Here is a 23,258-nt window from a genome sequence, read left to right as displayed (position 1 = left end):
TCTAGCCCCACAGCCTGAGCACTATGAACCACAGTCGTGCTGTGGAACTTTAACAGCAGTGTAGAAGTTCTCTAAATGGACCTACAACACTTGAAACAAACCCTGTTTTACTGATTGTCAAAGCATCAGACAGCTGAGGCTCTCTGCTAGTTAAAAATCCAAGTCATGCTGCTATGTGACATTACTATCATATCCAAGGCAACCAATGGTGAAATCATACACAGCATGGAAAATCAGGGACAAATTAAGTAGACTTTTTTTGTAATGTAAAGACTGTAGTAATAAGGGGAAGGAAATAAATATAAGATGTAGTATAAACAGATTTGCTTCTAAATTAAAAAATAATTCAGCTCTCTCAGAGGGATCATTTGCTTTTTAAAGGTAAGCTCACATGTGCATGCATGTGTGTTCCCACGCCATTTGTAAAATGCACATATGCTTACAGATCAATACCTCAAAAAGGTGAACTGGAAGATAATTTATGGTACCCATTTAGAGTTCAGCATTTCATCAATAAGCACTGGTGCTGATCATAACTAACACCATGTAAAAAAAAAATGCAGCTTTTGACAAGGTTCCTCTAGTGTCAATTGCCACATGAGAAACAAAGCACTCCAATCATGGGACTGAAGAGGTAAAAAGCTTTTTAACTCACTTTGAAAACGTATTTTTTTGTCATTGTTAATCTATGATCAATTAATAGTTTGATATTTCTAGCAGTTGTGATGCTTCTTTATGAAAAGGCATTTCATTTCTCCTTTAAATATCATGTACGTGATTTCAGAGGAGGTGGGGGAAAGACACCTACCCTGAGAGGAACATTCAGAAGGATGTTGTGTTTACTAGCCGTCAGACCCTATTCCCTTCTCAGAAGCCCTCATTTATAACAAAGAGCCCACTGTACTGTTTGACTTGAAATGTTTAAAAGGAAAAAAAAATCTAAATTGTTCGCACTTCAGCTGAAACATGTTTTTCAAACTGTGTTGAGAAATTGAAGCATTCTGCAATTTTGGGAGCCAACAGAGCAGCTTGATGGACAGGAGGCAATTACCCTTTTCATAAAAGTACATTTATGTGGAAATATATACTCTCATATTTTTCTGGTACCTTGCTGCTGGGCAGAATTTTAGTGTAAGAGCACTATGTAAAGGTGCTGCTCCTTAGAGGGACAGCAGAGTAGGAAGTATTTTAATAAATGCACAATAGAATTTCCTATAGATTATACATTTCTCTCTTATCCTAATTATGTAGGCATCCCTTTTATAGGAAAAATATACTAGCATATGCCTGAATACAGCAAGAAATATGGCACAAAGTCAACATATCACTCATCCTGGTTGCCCCTGATCCTTCCTTTCCCCTGAAAACTAGTATTTACATTAACTTAGGACTTTTTTTTTTTCATTAAAAAAATAAGAGAAAAATTCAATTCAGAAATATGTCTATGTGGTGAAGAATTTTCTTTTAACACACTAAGAAGTCTGAAGAACTGCGTCAAGATGCATCATCCATTCTTCTGGCAGATTCTCAATATCCCAGAAATAACATTGTGTTTACCATGCATCCCTGAGTTTGATCTCATAAGTTGCTGATAAGGATAAGTTTAGGCTGCTTTTGAGTCAGTGTAATATACTCCCTGTTTATTTACGTTTTAACAGAATGGATTTCCTTTTCAGATCTGCAGAAATATTCCCAAGTATGGGGTGTGATACGAAATCCACTGAAATCAACAGAAGATTCTCAATGATTTCAATGGGTTTTGGATCAAGCCTTAACCATGCATGACCTTGCATGACAAAAGAATACTATTGAATTGCTATGAAAGAAAGTCTGAATAGAAAAGTTTACACAGAAAAATATATAGTCCATATTACTGCACTTCATTCAAGTAAGAAAAAGCACCCTGTACTGTGAGACTATGTCTACATTGCACACTATTTTCGGCAGTAAGCAAGGTCAGTGCAGCTACATGCTGCAATGCCAAGCAAGTTGTATCTATAGTGTGGGGCGGAAACGAGTTGTACAGGGATGATTGGGAGAAAGATCAAGTTCCCATGAAGTAATTTTGTAATTCTCAGGATACCATACATATCCCATATTTTAAATCCCACAAACGCATACAGCACTTTCATCTCTGACAAAAGCATGGGGCATGTATAACTGTGCACTATTTTCATCATGTTGCAAATAAATCATAAACAATCGTCAAGTAAGTGGAGAGCTGCTGGAAGAATTGCAACAGCCAATGGCATAATTTCTGTGAAGATTAAATTGCTTGGGGATGCAGCAAAGGCAGTTCAAGATTGGTGGTGGCATTCACATAGCAGCTACAGACAGTGGAGTGCCACTTCTGGTCCCCGAGGAACGAGCACTGACTGATGGAATCACATCATACTACACATTTGAGAGTATGAGCAGTGGCTGCAGAAGTTTTGGATGTGAAAGGCCACATTCCTGGATTTATGTGTCAAACTCACCCCAGCCCTTCAGTGCCAGAATAAGCATTACAATGACAACTGAGAAGCAAGTGGCAAATGCACTGTGAAAACTTGCATTGCCAGATTGTTACCAGAGAGCAATATTTTGGAGTTCATAAATCCACAGAAAAGGCCAATGTCATGCAAGCACATAGGGCCACTAAGTGTCTCCTGCTATACAGGACTCTGACTCTGAGCAACATACAGGACACATGGGATAGATTTTCAGTAATGGGGTTCCTGAATTTTCACCAGCCCACCTTGCCACAGAGTACATCAGTAGAATGGGATATTTTTCTATTGTTATGTAAGCATTGCTAGATGCCTTATGATAAATTAATCAAACTGTACCATAGAATCTCAATGGATGGAAATTCCATGTTTGAACAACAACAACAACAATATAGCAATAGGTATTTACTATCAACCACCTGACCAGGATGGAAATATTGACTATGAAATGTGCAGAGAGATTAGAGAGGTGACAATAGCAGAAAAGGCATTAATAATGAGGGATTTCAACTATCCTCAGACTGTGATTAAATTAACCTCCCTGTAGGGAGGAAAAGGCCAAGGAAACAGTTACCACAGTTGCATTTAAGTTTAAAAGGGGGAACTCTATAGAAAATGAGGAAGCTAGTAGAATGGAAATTAAAAGTAACAGTCAAAAAGGTGAAATTCATGTGAATTTTATGGACACTATTTAAAAACACCACAATAGAGGCTCGGATTAAAATGTATACCCTCAAATTAAAAAAACAACACAAAACAAAACACAGGACAAAGAAGTCACCAGGGCTAAACAGCAAAGAGGAATGGGGGGGTGGAGAGAAGGGAAGCATCTTTTAAACACTGGAAATCAAATCATAGTAAGGAGAACAGAAAGAAGCATAAACTGTGGGAAATCAAGTATGAAAGTATAATTAGAACGGCCAAGAAAGAATTTGAAAAACAACCAGCTAAAGACACAAAAATTAACAACATTTTTTAAGTACATCCTAACCAGGAAACCTGCCTAACTGTCTCTGGGGCCATGGATGATCAAGCTGCTAAAGAAGCACTCCAGGAAAATAGGGCCCTTGCACAGAAGCTAAATTAATTATTTTCATCATTCTTCACTGCAGAGGATCAGGGAGGGGAGCAAGAGAGGGGAATGAAAAATCTGAGCAACAGTCCCTTACTGAGGTGCATATTGAGAAAGTTTTGTAACAAACTAATAAATTAAACAGTAATATGTCAAGAGACATGATAGTTTTCACCCAAAAGGTACTCATATGTGAAACTACAGAACTACGGTATGTAACCTATTACTTAAATCAACCCCTGTACTAGGTGACTGAAGGGTATCTAATCTAATGTCAATTTTTTAAAAATACTCCAGAGGCAATCCTGGCAAATACAGCCAGTAATCCTGACTTCACTACCAAGCAAATTGGTTGAAAGTATACTAAAGAACAGAACTATCAAATACAAAGATGAACACTATATGTCAGGGAAGAGTCCATGCAACTTTTGTAAAGAGAAACCATACCTCACCAATGAATTAGAATTCTCTGAACTGCCTATCAAGCATATAAAATAAGGGATGATCCAGTTGACGTATTGTACTTGGACTTTCACAAAGCCTTAGACAAGGTCCCACAGCAAACGCACTTAAGGAAACAAAGCAGTCATGGGATAAGAGAGCAGGTCTTTCAATGGATAAGTAACTGATTAAAAGATAGATAACAAAAATATGTACCGGGACCTGTGCTACTGAATATATTCAGAAGTGATTTGGAAAAGGGAGTGAGCACACTGGTAGCAAAATTTTCAGACAATACAAAAATATTCAAAACAGTTTAATCCATAGATGATTATGAAGCATTTACAAAAAGTCCTCACTAAATTGAGTGGCTGAGCAACAAAATGGAAGATGAAATTCAATGCTGATAAGTTCAAAGTAATCCATTTTGGAAAAAAATCATCCCCGCTATCTGTAGAAAATGATGAGGTCTAAATTAGCTGTTACCATTCAAGAAAAAGACACCATGGATAATTCTCTGAAAACATCTGCTCAACATGCGACAGCAGTCCCAAAAAGCTCACAGAATGTTAGGGACCATTAGGAAAGAGATAATAAAACAGACATCATCATAATGCCACTGTATAAATCCAGGGTATATGATATGCTCACATGTTGAATATTGGCTGCCACATCCCCAAAAAGATATTTTAGAATTGGAAAAGGTATAGAAGAAGGGCAACAAAAATTATTGTTATGGAACAACTTCCATGTGATGAAAAATTGAAAAGATTGAGGCCATTCATCTTAGAAAAGACATGACCAAAGAGGGATATATTAGAGGTCTATAATATCATGGATGGTGTGGAGAAGGTGAATAGGTATTTATTTACTCTCTCACGTGCCACAAGGACCAGGAATCTCTCAATGAAATTAATGGGCAGCAGGTTTAATACATACAAAAGGAAGAACTTTATAGAATACATAATCAACTTGTGGAACTCATTGCCATGGGATGTTGTAAAGACCAAAAGTAGAACTGTGTTAAAAAATGATTTGGATAAGTTAAGGGAGGATAGGTCCACCAAAGACTATTAGACAAGATGGTCAGGGACCATATTCTTGGTTTCCCTAAACCTTCAACTGGCAGAAGCTGGGCATGGATGAGAGATAGGTCACTCAATTATCTTATACTGTTCATTCCTCTGATGCATCTAGTACTAGCGCACGTCATAAGATAGGATACTCGCGTAGATGTACCACAGTAGAATACAATATGGTGTTTTTATGTTCTTATTACATAGAATCACAGAACTGGAAGGATCTTTGAATGGTCATCAAGTCCAGTCTCCTGCTCTCACAGCAGGACCAAGCACCATCTAGATCATCTCTGATAGATGTCTATCTAACCTGCTCTTAAATATTTCCAGAGATGCAGATTCTACAACCTCCCTAGGCAATTTATTCCAGTATTTAACCACCTGACAGGAAGTTTTTCCTCGTGTCCAACCTAAACCTCCCTTGCTGCAATTTAAGCCCATTGCTTTCTTGTCCTATCATCAGAGGTCAAGGAGAGCAATTTTTCTCCCTCCTCCTTGTAATGCCTGTAAACCCTCTTTCCTCTCTGGGTGACTCTGGAGCAGACCACACTCACAGGTGTGCCTGGGCGCTTAATGTTTTTAACATAAAAGGAGATCCTGAGTATCCCAGTGGCGATGTTGGATAGTTGGGGATTCCCTACCCACCCCCTGATGCAGTCCCTTGCTCCTAAAGGAATGTACAATGGTGGTACCTCTACCTGACTGACCCTCTATACACCTAATGGTGTGCCTTGGGAGTCTCCAGGAATAAACTTATTCCAGTAATAATCTGAATCTAACTCCACAGCAAAGAAAATACAAATAATATACATGTAATTGATTAAATTAGAATTAACACACCTTTACTTAACCACTTAAAGAAACAGGGTTTAACAGACTAAGAGTGAATAAAATCAATTAGCAAAGTACACCAAAATAAAGGAAACTTATTTAATTGGCATTTACACTGCCACCATTTATCCCACCCCAGAGCATGCACTCCTCTGGATTCACTTGCTTATGTGGGTGCACTTGAAAATCTGCAGCTGAAATGGAGACAGCACTGTGCAGGTTGTGTGTCAATCCAGGCAGGTAAACAGCTGCAAAATCCCTCTGCCACTGGAGCAGGCCCCACCAAATGCCAGCAGCTCTGGTTCACTGGGCAGATCACTCTGGCTCTCTTTGGACCCAGAGTCAGTATGTCGTCTGCGCTCTGTTCCAGACAGCACTTTCCCAAAGAGCCACAGTTACACACAGTACCTTCTATGCAGGTCTGTCTCTGTCCTCCAGGAACAATCGCCAACAACCTCTAAAGCAGCCTGCTAGATCCAAGCCCCAGCAGGCTCTCAGTAACAGGCTCTAGCTTCAACACAACAGCTCCTGACCTGGAAAAGGCTCCACACCAGCTATCTGGTTCCTCTCTACAAAATGGACACCCACCCACCACCAAACTCTCCCCCTGCACAGCCTGGAAGGAAACCAGCGTTTCCCTCCTTTTTCCCAAGGACACATGGGAGTTGTAGTCCCTAGGGCTAGACTGTAGCACAAAGGATCCTCCCAATAAAAATCAGAGGCTCCTATAGAAAAGGGAGTCTACACACCCTTTTAGATACTTGAAGACTGCTATCATGTCCCCTCTGTCTTCTCTTTTTTAAACTAAACAAGCCCAATTCTTTCAGTCTTCTCTTACAGGTCATGTTTTCTAGATCTTTAATCGTGTTTGCAGCTCTTCTCTCAAACTTCTCCAATGTGTCTTTCCTAAAATGTGCCCAGAACTGGACACAATAACTCCAGGTGAGGTCTAATCAGCACAGAGTAGAGTGGAAGATTTACTTCTCATGTTACTAGGTTTATGTTTTTACAATCCAATAGGAAGTCTCCTTCCAGACAAATATCAAGACAGAAAAGGGAAAATTTATAGACTCATAGACTTTAAGGTCAGAAGGGACCATTATGATCATCTAGTCTGATCCCCTGCACAGTGCAGGCCACAGAATCTCACCCACCCCTTCCTAGAATAATCTTCTCGCCTATATCTCAGATATTGAAGCCTTCAAATACTTTGAAGACCCCAAGATGCAGAGAATCCTCCAGCTGTGATCTGCACCCCATGCTACAGAGGAAGGCGAAAAATGTCCAGGGCCTCAGCCAATCTACCGTGGAGGAAAATTCCTTCCCGACCCCAAATATGGCGATCAGCTAAACCCTGAGCATGTGGGCAAGACTCACCAGCCAGACACCCAGAAAGTTCTCTATAGTAACTTTAAGCCAGTTCCTTTAATATTCTTGGATCAAGATTATCTGGACTCCCCCCCCCCCCCCCGCGATTTACTCCCATTAATATGTTCAAGTTTGGCTTTTACCTCTGATATGGTAATATCTACCTCCATATCCTTAGTCCCATTTGTTATGTTACCATTATCCCTAAGCTCTTCATTAGCCTCATTAAATACTGAAGCAAAGTATTTGTTTAGATATTGGGCCATTCCTAGATTATCCTTAACCTCCACTCCTTCCTTAGTAATTAGCGGTCCTACTTCTTTTTTTGTTTTTTTTCCTATTTATATGGCTATAAAACCTTTTACTATTGGTTTTAATTCCCTTTGCAAGGTCCAACTCTACCTGACTTTTAGCCTCCCTCACTCTATCCCTACATGCTCTAACCTCAATAAGGTAACTTTCTTTACTGATCCCTCCCATCTTCCACTCCTTATATGCTTTCTGCTTTTTTTTTTAATCACCTCTCTGAGATGCTTGCTCATCCAGCTTGGTCTAAAACACCTGCCTATAATTTTTTTCCCCTTTCTTGGGATACAGGCTTCTGACAGCTTCTGCAACTTTAACTTAAAATAATCACAGGCCTCCTCCACCTCAAGGATCCATAATTTCTTTACTCCAATCAACTTCCCTAACTAATTTCCTCCAGCTAATCAGCTATTCTGTTGTATGCCACCCACTAAGAAAATGTTCATATATGGCAAGTATTACAGGATGGGGAATTGCAGATAGGCCCCTGGTTACACTGTCACTGATGAGAATGAATGGCCTACAAATTTAAAGGTGTTTTTGCCCATAGCTGTGTGACTTATAATTGTGGAAAAGACATAGAACACTATAAAAGGGCAACTTTCAGGTTCTATTATTACAAGAAACAGCTCACAGATGATTAATACAAAAGACGTAATCAAAACTTCTGGGAGCACAAGTGGAATGAGACGACAAACAGAATGGGAGCTTCTAGATTTCTTGAACGAAGGCCAAGTGACTCAACCTCTGGTACCTAATAACGTTCTTTTTGGGGGGATGACTAATGCTGTTTGTCTGTACTAGAAACCTAAATCTGGTGAAGAAATCGTAAATAATTTCAGATTCTACCCTTTTATGTTAAAAAAAAGCCACAGAATTTCCTACTAGACACTCCAAAATTGTTCATGACAATTTGGCTCCCTCACAAATAATTTTGGAACTGTACAAGTTAAAGTGCACCCCTCATGAGACATCTTTTTTCCCCGCTCTTAGAGTAGGTGTCAAACTTACATTTCTGCTATGCTATACCTGTGCAGAAATACAGCAGCAGGAGACATGTACCTATGCTTACGAGAAGAGGGTCATCATGGGGATTTCATACACTATGGATTAGAACATAGCTAACTTAAAGAAGAATGGGATAGCAAAAATTTATGAAATCTGGAATTTTGAAGAAAAAGCTGACAAACTCTGAGTACATAACATTTCCATCAGAAAGAAGAGACTTCAGGATATTACAAATAATGCATGGATGAAGAAAAACAAAATTACTTCTACCAGAAAGAAGTCACACATTTACACTGACATGAGATCAAAATGAACCTCAAAGTGCTGAATTGCTAAACTTTAATTCACCGTGGAGTAAATTTTGCTAAAGAACAAACCTGCCTAATACCAACAATGTGAGAGATCTTCACAAATTCTGTCAGTATCTATTTCCCACACTTCTGAGGTTTCAACTTGTGAGTTTATTGATGATGAAATAACCAGTGTTCTTGAAAGTATGCACAAGAATGCTACTCAGTCTCTGGGAATACAAACATTTCCCCACCACTTATGCCCGCTTTCAATTACTTTCAATGTAGCAAGCTGTGAAAGACAGTTTGAAAGATCTAGTCCTGGACTAGCTAGATTGAGGAGGTCTACTAAAACCATGTCTAGCTGTGTGAAGAGAAACCTGGCCTTTTTAAAGCTACTTAGCAAATCACCACAGAAAAGAAAGATTATGCTGCATTCGGCCTCTTATGATTTAGTAGTTGCCATCTCAGAAATAGCACTCAAAACTTTAAAAGGAAACATCTCTTTGATACAGAATCCAGTGCATGTGCTGAAAAGGACAAACCTTTATTAAAACTGTGTGATAGAAGGATCCATCAAAAAGCAGCACTGAAACAGTTGGGAGGAGAGTGTTACTGGACCTCCGAAGTTATGCTATACCTCCTACAGTGGAGCTCTTGACTAATCAATAATGGTGTATGCAGAAAAAATGTTCCTGGGGACAAGCCACCAGCTATAACAATGAAGGCCTCCCTCACCATCTAACAAAAATATCAAAAACACTCATTCACTTACTAGCCACTGAAATGAAGACTATTCTCCCAAGGACTGATTTAGCTGGATATGAAATGTTATGCCGCTGTGCTTCAAAGACACCTACTTGTTTATGAGGCAGGGCAATGAGGATAAAAGGAAAATAAGCCTGTTTTTACTGGAACAGGAATACAGCGTGGCTGCCATGCCACCAGAAACACCAAAGAATTCTGCTGTTCAGCAGGTTTAAGATAACGGGTATTAATGTTCTAAGAAAAAAAAAGCAGTAGTATTGATAAATAAGTTGACATGGAAGAGAAACATTTCTTCACGGAATGATAAAGAGGCTTTTGAGAACAAAGCCATAGTTGTTAATGGTTCCAATGTGTCTGATTTAGTCTGGTTTATCACTCAATCACACTGCACTCTACAAGACACACACCGAAAGGTTGGAATGTATTTATGAATGCCATGGCAGTGCTGATTGTCCCATCCTAAGTAGTGGATAGGGCCACCAATAGAAATCTTCTGGAACAACCGAAAGTCTCTACCATACACAGGATTTCATAAAGAATCAGTGCCATCACACGCTTTTTTTGTCTCCTTCTAAAAAGGAAAAGTTTTCTAAAAAATGTGAATGACTCACTTTGCAGTTTTTATGCTTTAAAAATAATTTTAAAAATGTGATACTTTAAAAAAAATTATATACATATTTTTATTTAAAAACAAGTAAAATGTATATGTATTAGCACTTGTAAAAAGCAAAATAAAATAAATACAGACTGTGATTGTCTTTAAAACCAACAGGAGGCTTTAAAGAGGCTGGCTGAAGCATGTTTGATATGCCAGAGATTTTGTTTAAGTTATTTTTAAAAGCATGCGATGACAGCTGAAGGCGACAGAGTGGGCATCTTGTAACAGTCCAGTGTGAAATAGCGCATCAGTGGTCTTTTTGTTTAAAAAAAAAAGTCATGTTTCTAGGAAAGAAAACACTGATTGAGTCATTGTCTTAAGGACTTGATTACCTGCATTCTGCTTCAAAGACCAGACTTGAAAGAAAATCCTCTGAACTGTCATTCATACTTAAATTCGACACTTATCACCTAGGTCTAAACAAAGACGTGAATTATCTTACCCATTACTAAGATAGCTTCCCCAATTATCACCTCTAATATCATTAGCTCACAGACATTTACCTCCCCTCCTTATCCCCCTTCTGTTCTGAAATTTGATTTGTCCTTTTCATATGCGTTCATTGTTTTGATTGTATCCTTTGGTATAGATGGTTGTGCCAATTTTCTTCCACCATTTGTTCTGAGAAAGTGGGTCTGGCCCACGAAAGCTCATCACCTAATAAACCATCTTATTAGTCTTTAAAATGCTACATGGTCCTGTTTTTTGCTTCAGCTACACCAGACTAAAACGGCTACATTTCTATCACTGATTGGGAGAGTGTCTCTGCATCTATAATCCCCTAGCCTTATGCTGAGATGGGTGTTGACCACTGCATGTATGAGTCTCTGAGACACTCTGACTCCTGGGAGCCAGTCACAAAGGAATGTATCTAAAAAATTATCTTATAATAAGGATCCATTGTTAAAACATGATAGCTGTATGGTGTTCATATTTACATGTAATCAATCTCTTCTGATTTATTTTATGATGCTATGAAAAATCCCATACACAAATGTGTTATCTCTTATATTTTGTGAAGACAGTATCTGCTCTCAGGTTTCTGGTTTTACCTAGGGAATAGTGATTGGCCCATTCCTTATCCATGACACATCAAAGGCAAGCAAGGTGCAATCCTTGGCAAATTCTTCAAAACTGATCAACAGAGCATCCATTTCAATGTGTTTACCAGCTGTTTTAATCAGATTCCTGTACTCTCTTATGATATTCCCAGTCTCAAAGCCTGGTTGCAAAGGTTTAGCTGGTATCTGTTTGCCATCCACACACAAAGCCACAAAAATAATATTGTAAAATGAAAGAGGTTTTTAATGTAATTTTAACTAAAGGCATCATTATTCAAAAATTGAAGGACAAGCAGTTTAGATAACTGCTGTAAGAATAGGTTACTGACCCCTGATGCTTGCAGAGATGCTAAATACTCTTGGTCCCCATACTGTCCACAGGGTATTTAGCATTAGTGATAAGCAAGGACTCCATAGCTCCAGACATCAAAGGCTACTCACACTTTCTTGTAACTATCTAGTCTTTAAGGTGCTAATAGACTATCCAGCTTGCCTTTCCCCATGATATTTTGTCCCCCACTCCGATTTTTTCTTCTTCCACCCCCTCCCCCATTTATTTTGGTCCTGGACATTAAACACTCTGGTCACAAAAGCTCATACCACCATCCACATGTTTTGTTAGTCTTTAAAGTGCTACCACACTATTTGTTGGGTTTTTAAGTTTATCCTGTACAGACTAACTCGGCTACCCCCTGAAGCTTGTTGGTTTTCAGTTTTTCCTGTTACAGACTGGCTCAGCTTTCCCTTTGAAACTTATCTACCCGCTGCCTCTTTCTCCCCCTCATCCTTCCCCTTTTATTCTTGGTTCTGGACATCAACACTCCGGTCATCTGAAGAAGTGGGCTGTGTACACAAATGTTTTGTTAGTTTGGTAGCACTTTAAAGACTATTTTTTTTTAATCAAAATTAGTTTATAGTCTTTTGTTCCATTGCCCATTAAGCAGAAGGCATCTTTATTGTGTGGTTTAATTTTCACATCCATACCATTCAGCAAGCTTTTCTTGAAAACACAGGCTGCTTTACAGATAGACCCCAAGAGCTCTATCCTCCTGCTCCCTCCCAAAGAGGCATAAGGATCTTGCGCAAAACGGGGGGGTTGCACAAAACTGAAGTGGCTACACTGCTTTTTGCGCAATAATCTCTTGCACAAAAAAAATTGGCAGAAAATATGCTAATGAGTCCCAGTACCAGTGCCACCCAGGCGCTGCACTCCCGGGGCCGGCGCCGCTCCTGTGACGCATGCTCAGGAGCCGGCATCACCCATGCGCTGCGCGCCTGGGGCCGGTGCCGCCCCTGTGCCGCGTACCCGGGGCCAGCACCATGCCTTTGCCATGCGCCATAGGGCTGGCACCACCCATACGCCGTGTGCCGGCACAGCCCTTGCACTGTGCACCCAGAGGCAGAGCCGCCCGTACGCTGCACGCCCAGGGCCACCTATACGCCGCGTGCCTGGTGCCAGCGCCACCCATGCGCTGCACTCCTGGGGCCAGCGCCGCTGTGAGCCTGGGGCCAGCACTGTTCCTGTGCCACATGCCCAGGGCTGCCCATGTGCCACATGCCCAGGGGCCGCCCATGTGCCACATGCCCAGGGGCCAGCACCGCCCATATGCCATGCATCCAGGTCTGGCACAGCCCTTGCACCATGCATCCGGGGGCGGGGCCACCCATATGCTACGCACCCAGGGACCAGCACCATCAATGCACCACGTGCCCAAGGGCGGGGCTGGCCCTGATCACTCAGCGGGCGCACAGAAATGGCCCGGCAGGCACCATGGCGCCCGTGGGCACCGAGCTGGGGACCACTGGTATATAGACAGAGCCTCATAGAATTTCAGGGACTGACATCAAGAGATCTGATATAGTTCTGTGAAAATCTTGCCTGTTCCCAGAGAAAGGCAACTAAGATGCGACAGGATTATGATGATCAATAGATGGCTTAGGCAGTGGTGCTATAAGGAGGGCTTTGGGATGTATGGTCACTGGGAGGCATTTATGGACAGAGGACTGTTCTCTAGGGATGGACTTCACCTAAATAGGGAGGGAAATAGACTTCTAGGGTGGAGGCTGGCTCAACTGATTAAGAGAGCTTTAAACTAGGAATTTGGGGGAGACAGTTGGGAGATGTCCAGGTAATCTCCACGCCAGATTTTAACACTGAGAGGGAGGAAAATGAAGTAAGCTGGGGGTAGGAGAATGAAGATATAGCTGGGGGTAGGAGAATGAACATGAGGAAGGGTAGGGTGGATACTAGTCTAATAGGTCATATTGGAGGTATAACGTCCGTGCCAAATTCGGTAAAGAATGTGAATGAGGCCAGACAGCAAAAGTTAAGATGTTTGTACACCAATGCGAGGAGCCTAGGTAACAAAAAGGAGGAACTAGAGCTATTGGTCCAGGAAGTGAAACCAGATATTATAGGAATAACAGAAACATGGTGGAATACTAGGCATGACTGGAGTACAGGTATTGAAGAGTATGTGCTGTTTAGGAAAGACAGAAATAAGGGTAAAGGTGGTGGAGTCGCATTGTATATCAAAGATGAGGTAGATTGTAAAGAAATAAAAAGTGATGGAATGGAAAAGACAGAGTGCGTTTGGGCAAAAATCACATTGGGAAATAAAACTATCAGATCCTCCCCTGGGATAGTGCTTGGGGTTTGTTATAGACCACCAGGATCCAATCTGGATATGGATAGAGATCTCTTTAATGTTTTTAATGAAGTAAATACTCATGGAAACTGCGTAATCATGGGAGATTTCAACTATCCAGATATAGACTGGAGAACAAGTGCTAGTAATAATAATAATAGGGCTCAGATTTTCCTATATGTGATAGCTGATGAATTCCTTCATCAAGTAGTTGCTGAACCAACAAGGGGGGATGCTATTTTTTATTTGGTTTTGGCGAGTAGCGAGGACCTCATAGATGAAATGGTTGTAGGGGACAACCTTGGCTTGCGTAATCATGAGCTAATTCAGTTCAAATTAAATGGAAGGATAAACAAAAATAAATCTGAGATTAGGGTTTTTGATTTCAAAGGGGCTAACTTTAATAAATTAAGGAAATTAGTTAGGGAAGTTGATTGGACTAAAGAAATTATGGATCTTGAAGTGGAGGAGGCCTGGAATTATTTTAAGTTAAAGTTGCAGAAGCTGTCAGAAGCCTCTATCCCAAGAAAAGGGAAAAAAAATTATAGGCAGGTGTGTTAGACCAAGCTGGATGAGCAAGCATCTTAGAGAGGTGATTAAGAAAAAGCAGAAAGCATATAAGGAGTGGAAAATGGGAGGGATCAATAAAGAAAGCTACCTTATTGAGGTTACAGCATGTAGGGACAAAGTGAGAAAGGCTAAAAGTCAGGTAGAGTTGGACCTTGCAAAGGGAATTAAAACCAATAGTAAAAGGTTTTATAGCCATATATATTATATATATATGGAAAAACAAAAAAAGAAGAAGTAGGACCGCTAATTACTAAGGATGGAGTGGAGGTTAACGATAATCTAGGAATGGCCCAATATCTAAACAAATACTTTGCTTCAGTCTTTAATGAAGAGCTTAGGGATAATGGTAACATAACAAATGGGACTAAGGATATGGAGGTAGATATTACCATAGCCAAGGTAAAAGCCAAACTTGAACAGCTTAATGGGAGTAAATCGGGGGCCCAGATAATCTTCATCCAAGAATATTAAAGGAACTGGCACATGAACTTGCAAGTCCATTAGCAAAATTTAATAAATCTCTAAACTCAGGGGTTGTACCATTTGACTGGAGAATTGCTCATATAGTTCCTATTTTTAAGAAATGGAAAAAAAGCGACCTATAGGCCTGTTAGTTTGACATCTGTAGTACGTAAGATCCTGGAAAAAATTTTGAAGGAGAAAGTAATTAGAGACATTGAGGCTAATGGCAATTGGGACAAATTACAACATGGTTTTACAAAAGGTAGATCGTGCCAAACCAACCTGATCTCCTTTTTTGAGAAAGTAACAGATTTTTTAGATAAAGGAAATGCAGTGGATCTAATCTACCTCGACTTTAGTAAGGCATCTGATACAGTACCACATGGGGAATTATTGGTTAAATTGGAAAAGATAGGGATTAATATGAAAGTTGAGAGGTGGATAAGCAACTGGTTAAAGGGGAGACTACAGCAGGTCATATTGAAAGGTGAACTGTCAGGTTGGAGGAAGGTTACTAGCGGAGTTCCTCAGGGATCAGTTTTGGGGCCAATTTTATTTAATCTTTTTATCGCTGACCTTGGCACCAAAAGTGGAAGTGTCCTGATAAAATTTGTGGATGACACAGAGTTGGCAGGTATTGCCAATTCAGAAAAGGATCGGGATATCATACAGGAAGATCTGGATGACCTTGTAAATTGGAGTGATAGCAATAGGATTAAATTTAATAGCGAGAAGTGTAAGGTTATGCATTTAGGGATTAATAACAAGAATTTTAGTTATAAGCTGGGGACACATCAGTTGGAAGTAACGGAGGAGGAGAAGGACCTCGGAGTCCTGGTTGATTATAGGATGCCTATGAGCCGCCATTGTGACATGGCCGTGAAAAAGGCTAATACGGTCTTGGGATGTATTAGGTGAGATATTTCCAGTAGGGATAAGGAGGTGTTAGTGCCATTATACAAGGCATTGGTGAGACCCCATTTGGAATACTGTGTGCAGTTCTGGTCTCCCATGTTTAAGAAGGATGAATTCAAACTGGAACAGGTACAAAGAAGGGCCACTAGGATGATCCAAGGAATGGAAAACCTATCTTATGAAAGGAGACTCAAGGAGCTTGGCTTGTTTACCTTAACCAAAAGAAGGCTGAGGGGGTACATGATTGCACTCTTTAAATATATTAGAAGGATAAATACCAGGGAGGGAGAGGAATTATTTAAGCTCAATACCAATGTGGACACAAGAATAAATGGATATAAACTGGCTAGTAGGAAGTTTAGACTTGAGATTAGACAAAGGTTTCTAACCATTAGAGGAGTGAGGTTCTGGAACAGCCTTCGAAGGGAAGTAGCGGGGGCAAAAGATCTATCTGGCTTCAAGATTAAACTAGATGGGTTTATGAAGGGGATGGTTTGATGAGATAACATGATCTTGGTAACTAATTGACCATTCATTATCAGTGGGAAATAGGTCAATGGAGGGATGATAGGAGATACTATAGAGAACTTTCTGGGTGTCTGGCTGTGAGTCTTGCCCACATGCTCAGGGTTTAGCTGATCGCCATATTTGGGGTCGGGAAGGAATTTTCCTCCAGGGTAGATTGGCAGAGGCCCTGGAGGTTTTTTGCCTTCCTCTGTAGCATGGGGTACAGATCACAGCTAGAGGATTCTCTGCATCTTGGGGTCTTCAAAGTATTTGAAGGCTTCAATATCTGAGATATAGGTGAGAGGATTATTCTAGGAGGGGTGGGTGAGATTCTGTGGCCTGCACTGTGCAGGAGTCAGACTAGATGATCATAATGGTCCCTTCTGACCTTAAAGTCTATGATATATTACTGGATTTTATAAAGAGTTACAATGTAGTGAAATGAGCTAGCGGTTGTAAAATATCTCCAAATCTGAGATTTTAAAGTTCTGTTAAACAACTTCACAAACCTTCCTTTGATTTCATCATTAATAAACTGGTGGATATGATGTTCTTTTAAGCAAATTGTTAAAGTATTTACTTACTAACCAATAGAGGGAAGAATTTTAATTTTCAAGGTAAACAACTGTCTCTGAAAATAGTACTAAAGACCTTGACTATTTCACCAATTTTCTTATCTTTTAGGCGCCAAGCATATTTACATAAAGAGTCTAACACAGATAAGATGTACTTAAAACCACTGTAGCGTATGGAGAGTTGCTGGATATCTACCAAATCTGCTTTTCGTTATGCATCACAGCTGAAATAACAGGTCTTATTTCTTTAAAATACTCACATTTGTGCGTGTAATGTGGAAGCAACCTGCTCTGAAACCCAAGCAGTTCTCTATCTTCTATTCCAGTGTTTCGCAAACTGTGCTCTGCAGAGCCCAGGGCTCCGCAAGACATCTCCAGGGGCTCCACGAGGTTACAAACGGGAAACAATCAGTAGACCGCTGGGATACCACATACATTTTTACGCATGTAAAGGGCTCCGGAGCCCAAAAAGTTTGAGAACTGCTGTTCTATTCAAATAATTATTATGGTTTTTAGCTACTTGAAAAAGTAGGTTTATCACTCTGATGCTCCCAGCTTCCTGGAGATGTAATATTTTCTTTAACAGAGCTTCCACGTAGGTGTGACAGTTGTTTGGAATGTCTTTTTTACTAACACAAGTAAGGAGGGGCCATTATTAAAAATGTTTTCTTAATTACATGGTTTAACACCTCATATTACAGCCATCTGAGGAAAATGGACATTGTGAATACACACCATTATAAGGGCCACGCTTCCTCCTTCCTCCATTTTGTTCTTATCCAGAGTCTTCTCTTGAGATCTGTCTGAGGCATGAACAAAATCAGCTGATGCAAGATAGTATGCACCCTGGGAGTGAATCTGTTCCAGGATTTTCCAGGGGATTCTCAAAAGCTTCTGGAAAAGTATGTTGAAGACTTTCAGAAAAAGAAAGATTGAAATCCCATTTTAGATTTATCCCAGGTCTGTTCCTGCCTCATTACAACCTCCCTGACTTCCTCTTGCTACAGTTATTCATCAGAGTAACATCTTCATTCACTTTGTCGGATGCGGACTCCGTGGAGGCTTGGTTGCCTTCCTGCACAGATTCAGATGGTGGCAGGCATCGCATTCTTCAGTCTGACTCACAGTAGCAGGGGTCTCGCTGTCAAGTTGTCAGGTTCCAGTGTATCTAGCCTACAGTAAGGCTACCCGTGGCCACTCTCTCTGCCTCAGAACTGTTGCTAATGTAGCACTTTCTTTGGGAGCAATTTAGTACTGTTGGACTGTAAATAAATTTCAAAGTTCTCTAAGGGGGTGTTAAAGGCTACCAAGTTTCCTCTCAGTATTTCCATGATTTCTGAAAACACACCCTTGAAATAAGATGGTCTACGTCATACAACAAGGAGATTCCAGAAGCAGTGCTGCTGACCAGCCAATTGTTACTCTATCCTCTGGAATTTATCTGTATCCTAGATACTATGGGCAATATCTATTTTGGTTGGTACACATTTCCCTTCCAGGATGTCCTATGGCACTGGAATCTGTTTGGATTGGTAGAGAGTGGTGGGAAGAGTTCTTAATGAGAGCACACTTTCAGAAAGTTTATACCAGGCTGGAATTAGCCCTGATTAGTCACTTCTGCTCTTGGAGAGGTCTTACATGGTTGGAACCAACACCAAATTGTAGATGGTAGCAGGGTGCATTCTTAGTGAACTCAGATGCCATCCCGTCCTTCCGGCCACCTGCTAATGTCTGTCCCAGAAATAAAACCGAGGGGAAAGGGCCTTACAGGATGGGGGAGGGGGAAAAGTTTGATTGATGTTTCTATAATCTTTACATTATTACGGACAAGCCCTAACAGAGGAGCTCCTATCCAGTAGGCAAGCCATATCTTCTTAAGCAAATACAGAAAAGTCTTTTGAAAGCTACTTGGAGATGTATGTGTCTGCAGCATTGCTGGGAATATGTAAACCTATTATTAAGAAGCACTTTTCCATAGTTATGTTGAAGCAAGCTTCCTATAACTTTAGCTTGAGTAACTGATTTGGTGTGAAAGTTACCAGATTCACTATGAAAGCTAAAAAGGAAAGAATGGCTTTGAATGACTGCAGAATATTCAAACGGTTGGAAGCAGCACAGACAAAAATTAATTGTTTTGTATAAATACAGCAATTTATAACAAACACTAAATAAAAAGTTTTATATAACAATGATTCTTTGGAAATTAAATTTATAGTAATTTGGTGTTAAGTTCTAAACATACTACAGGTTGGATCTCCCCAGTCCAGCACTCTGAGGACCTGAGTGGTCCCAGATGAGGGATTTTTCCAAATCAATGGAGGTCATTTCTGCCCCCTTCCCGGGCTTCCTTTCTCCTCACAACACAGCGAAGCTGCTGACACAACCCCTCCAAAGTCCAGCTGAGCCACACACCAGGCTTCCTAGTTCCCACATACCCAGTTGGGCCGCACATCACCCCATCCCCCAACAGTGCACCGGTACACACTGATCCTGGAACAGTTGTGTCAAGGATGAGTCCCCACTCTGGCACGATGAATGCAGAAATGGGAGCCCGTGAAGTACCCCAAAACCTTATCTTTCCAGGCTCTGGTATAAAACTTCCCCCCAAAATCCTAAGCCTAGATTTTGGGGATAAAAAAATTCACAGCCACCACAAGTGCTTTTGAACCCACAAATGCAGGTGGACACTTGAAACCAACCTCAAGGCACCCCACTTTTCTCCAAAGAGCTTGAAAAAGAAAGAAAATATTAACTGCAGTCTGTGGTTGCTGCTCTCTAGTCAGAGGCATGCAGATATCCACAGACAGATTTTCCAGGACATAGAACTGAACCAATACCTGGTTAATAAAAAAATAAAACTTTTATCATCAAAACAATACTCCTGTTACAAGCATAGTTGGACTGGCTAGATGGTAAGAGCCACCAATTAATAAACTCATGGAGAATTTTCCTATGGGCTCAAAACTTAGTTACAAAAGACAGGAAAACCTATTTCTAACAGCACAGACATCAGATCCAAAGTTCCACAACAGAAAACAATAAAACCTAACAGATTTATCTAAACTTTACCCTACTTACACATTATGAAGAGTCTCTCTCAGAGAGACGCGTCTTCTGTCTCCCTCAGTATCTAGAACAAACTGACTCAGAGTCAAAGGAGGGAAAACCCAAAAATTCCTTTGTCTCAGTTTGAAATCCCTATCTGCATTTCTATTGACAGACTGCTACCTGGCTAGGTACAGTTAGCCCCTTAGTCCCCAGGCTGCTGGCCATCCCTCAAATCCATAACAAGTTGCCAGACCAGAGAGTTCCAAGTTTATAGAGATGCAACCTGTATATTCTATTCATCATTTAAATAAATACAAAGATATGCTGAATCATGAATCCATTTCAAGAACTTTAAGCAATGAGTTAAAAACATTCTTTTTATATACACAAATCTGGGGGGAGAGAAAGCATCTAACTTAAAGTCAAACTTTATAAATATGGTCTATGTAGTGCACAAAATACGCACACCATTTTTAGTCTTTACAATGGTGTGAATACTTTATTTCAAATGTCAGTATTTTCAGCTCTGATATGCAGCAACACATTGTTTCATCTGATGTATGTATCAGCACATTTTATTAGTTAAATAAAACTTAATTAATTACCTAGTAAACTTAACAATAAAAGATGCAGAAATCAAGAAGATGAATGAATGTATGTTAAATGTTTAGTTAATGTATCCTCCTGGTTAACAAAAGTGGTGTGAAATCTAGGGTAAAAACTGGATTTAGTTTTATATTAAATCAACAATAAAAAAACATTTAGGAAAACAACCTAAAAATGCGAATGGAAAACAATAACTATTTACATCAAGGTTTCCTGCTTATTGGTTTAAATCATCTAACTACCCTGGTTAGAAGTAATTATAAAATCTTCACTGTAGTTAAGGGATATTGACCTCGCAGCTTGTAACTTCAAACAAAAATACTTCTGGCCTTCAAATTCAAGTGACATCTCTTGAATAAAGCAATTGTTCTAAGATTTAATAGTTCTAAAAGCAATTGTCCAAGTTGTGATGATATTGCATTTCACTGTACTTGAGTTAAAGCATTCACTTCATTATATATTAGAGTTTTGTAAATATATTAGGGAAATGTTACCTGTAAGCAAGCTTGTTTTTCAAATTGTTTTGTTTTTACAATTAGACTAGTTGTTCACCATGCTAAATAATAATACTGACTAGTGCACATATTAAACAAGAGTATTTTGAACATGGAAACAAAATCAGAAGACCCAGCCTACTGATTAATACAGCAACAGCCATCTATACGTGATTAAAATTAGACCCTCTAAAAATATACAAAATGTACAAAGACCAAAGTTGCTAAAGGATTCAACTAAAGTTTATATGGAAAAAGGTAAAATCAGATAAGAGTAAAAAGTTAATTCTTTTCTGAATAAGTTCAAAAGCATTCCATAGTTAATTAGCACAAACAGAACAGGTTGAATTCCCCATAACATTTTCAAGAAAAATGACCAAATAATGACTTGAAAAATGACAAAGCACCAGATACTGATAGGTTTGAAGGAATTTTTTGTAAGCTGTATCCTTGCTTATTTCAGAAGCAATTAGTAATTGTATACAAAGAAAGAGAACTATCCAATGTCTGGAAGGTTTCCAATATTTAACTGATCCTAACAGAAGGAATTCACAAATAAATCACAACTTTCCTGAGCAGTATCATTAAGTGTCACTTTGAAAGCTGCATGAGATTTTTTTCAAGGTGTCTAAAAATGTAGGTTAGCCAGTCTCCCACAAACAGCAATATTTTTATTTAAAAAGCCTTAATGTTTTCCAATTTATTTGGTCTTAGGCAAAACAGGTTACAAATATATCAGAAAGGTGGTCTGTGCCCCAAACACGTTATCCAAATTCCTACTCAAACATAAAGAGAAGCTAGAGCTTTTGCACAAAATGGATTTAATTTTTTTTTTTCTTAGCCAATATTTTTTGTATCTTAATCTTCCCGGTTATCCTTATCAGAAATTACTGAATTTTTTTTAATCAAAATAAAATATAGCTCGAGGATTAAAAATTTCAACACAGCTGGTTAAAGTTATAAGCAGTTGAAAACAGGGTCTTATAATAGAAAGTGTTAGATAACTAAATACAGGCAGCACTGCTAGTTCACCCTGCAATTAGTATCCTGGATCAGATCAAATTGTTATCAAGTGAAAAACTGTGACCATGGTAGTCAGCTATCATGGTGATGAGTGGAATATGCAATCTTAGATAATCAGTTATTTGTCAACAAATCAAATATTGGTAAGAAATTGTCATTGGATTTTGTGCTGGAACCTTGGAAAGGCATTAAAGAAATGATTAGCACTTTTAAGGGATGTGTTTAATAAATAATGACCTCACTATTCAACCAATTTTAATAATCAATTGAAAGACAGGCATGAACATGATTAATATGAAAAAAAGTGAGCCAACATTTTTCACCCAGTTATAAGAAAAATGCAACTTAAGCCATGCAGTTTTCTTCTTTTTGCAGTTAATATTGTTTGCAAGCTCATAAGAACTAGGAATTATTTAGAACTAGATTTTGACCCCTACAAGGAACATCATGAGTAAGTGGAAAAACAGTCAGATCATAGGTTAGCTAGAGATGCATCATAATCACATTTTTCTCTTACAAGGCATTAAATCATGAGAGGCAAGTATGAAGCAAAAATTAAAGTATTTCAAGAGGATTAAGAGAACATACTGCAGGTTTCCCCTCATGAGTCAGTAGAATATTTTATGTTTACATTCTTTACCACAGAGTTTTGCAAAATACAATTAATGCAAAATTCAAAAGGTAAAATGTCTCATGAATTAGATTCACTGCATCTTTGAAAACATTTTCAAACTGAAAAATTTTTGTTCCGATTTAAAAACTAGATTCAGGTGTAATTTCAAAATGCCATTCAAAATACATATGCTTAAAATTTGTGACTATAAATAAGAGGCAAATACTCATTTGGGGTACAGTAAAACCCCAATAGTCCGGCACCTAATTGTCCGGCACTCTCTATAGTCAGGCATCAAAATGGCAAGCACTCCTGATAGCACCGGGACAGAACCCGGAACCGCTCAGGTCAGCCGCTCTCACATGGGTTACAGCAGGGAGAAGTGTCTGGCTCCGGGGAGCAGGAGGGGGACTGGGTTACTCACAG

Source organism: Pelodiscus sinensis, chromosome 2 (genome assembly GCF_052426305.1).
Source record: "Pelodiscus sinensis isolate ZL-2025 chromosome 2, ASM5242630v1, whole genome shotgun sequence".
In the NCBI taxonomy this organism is placed as follows: Eukaryota; Metazoa; Chordata; order Testudines; family Trionychidae; genus Pelodiscus; species Pelodiscus sinensis.
The sequence above is the reverse complement of the archived record's forward strand: the minus strand, read 5'-3'. Positions refer to the sequence as shown.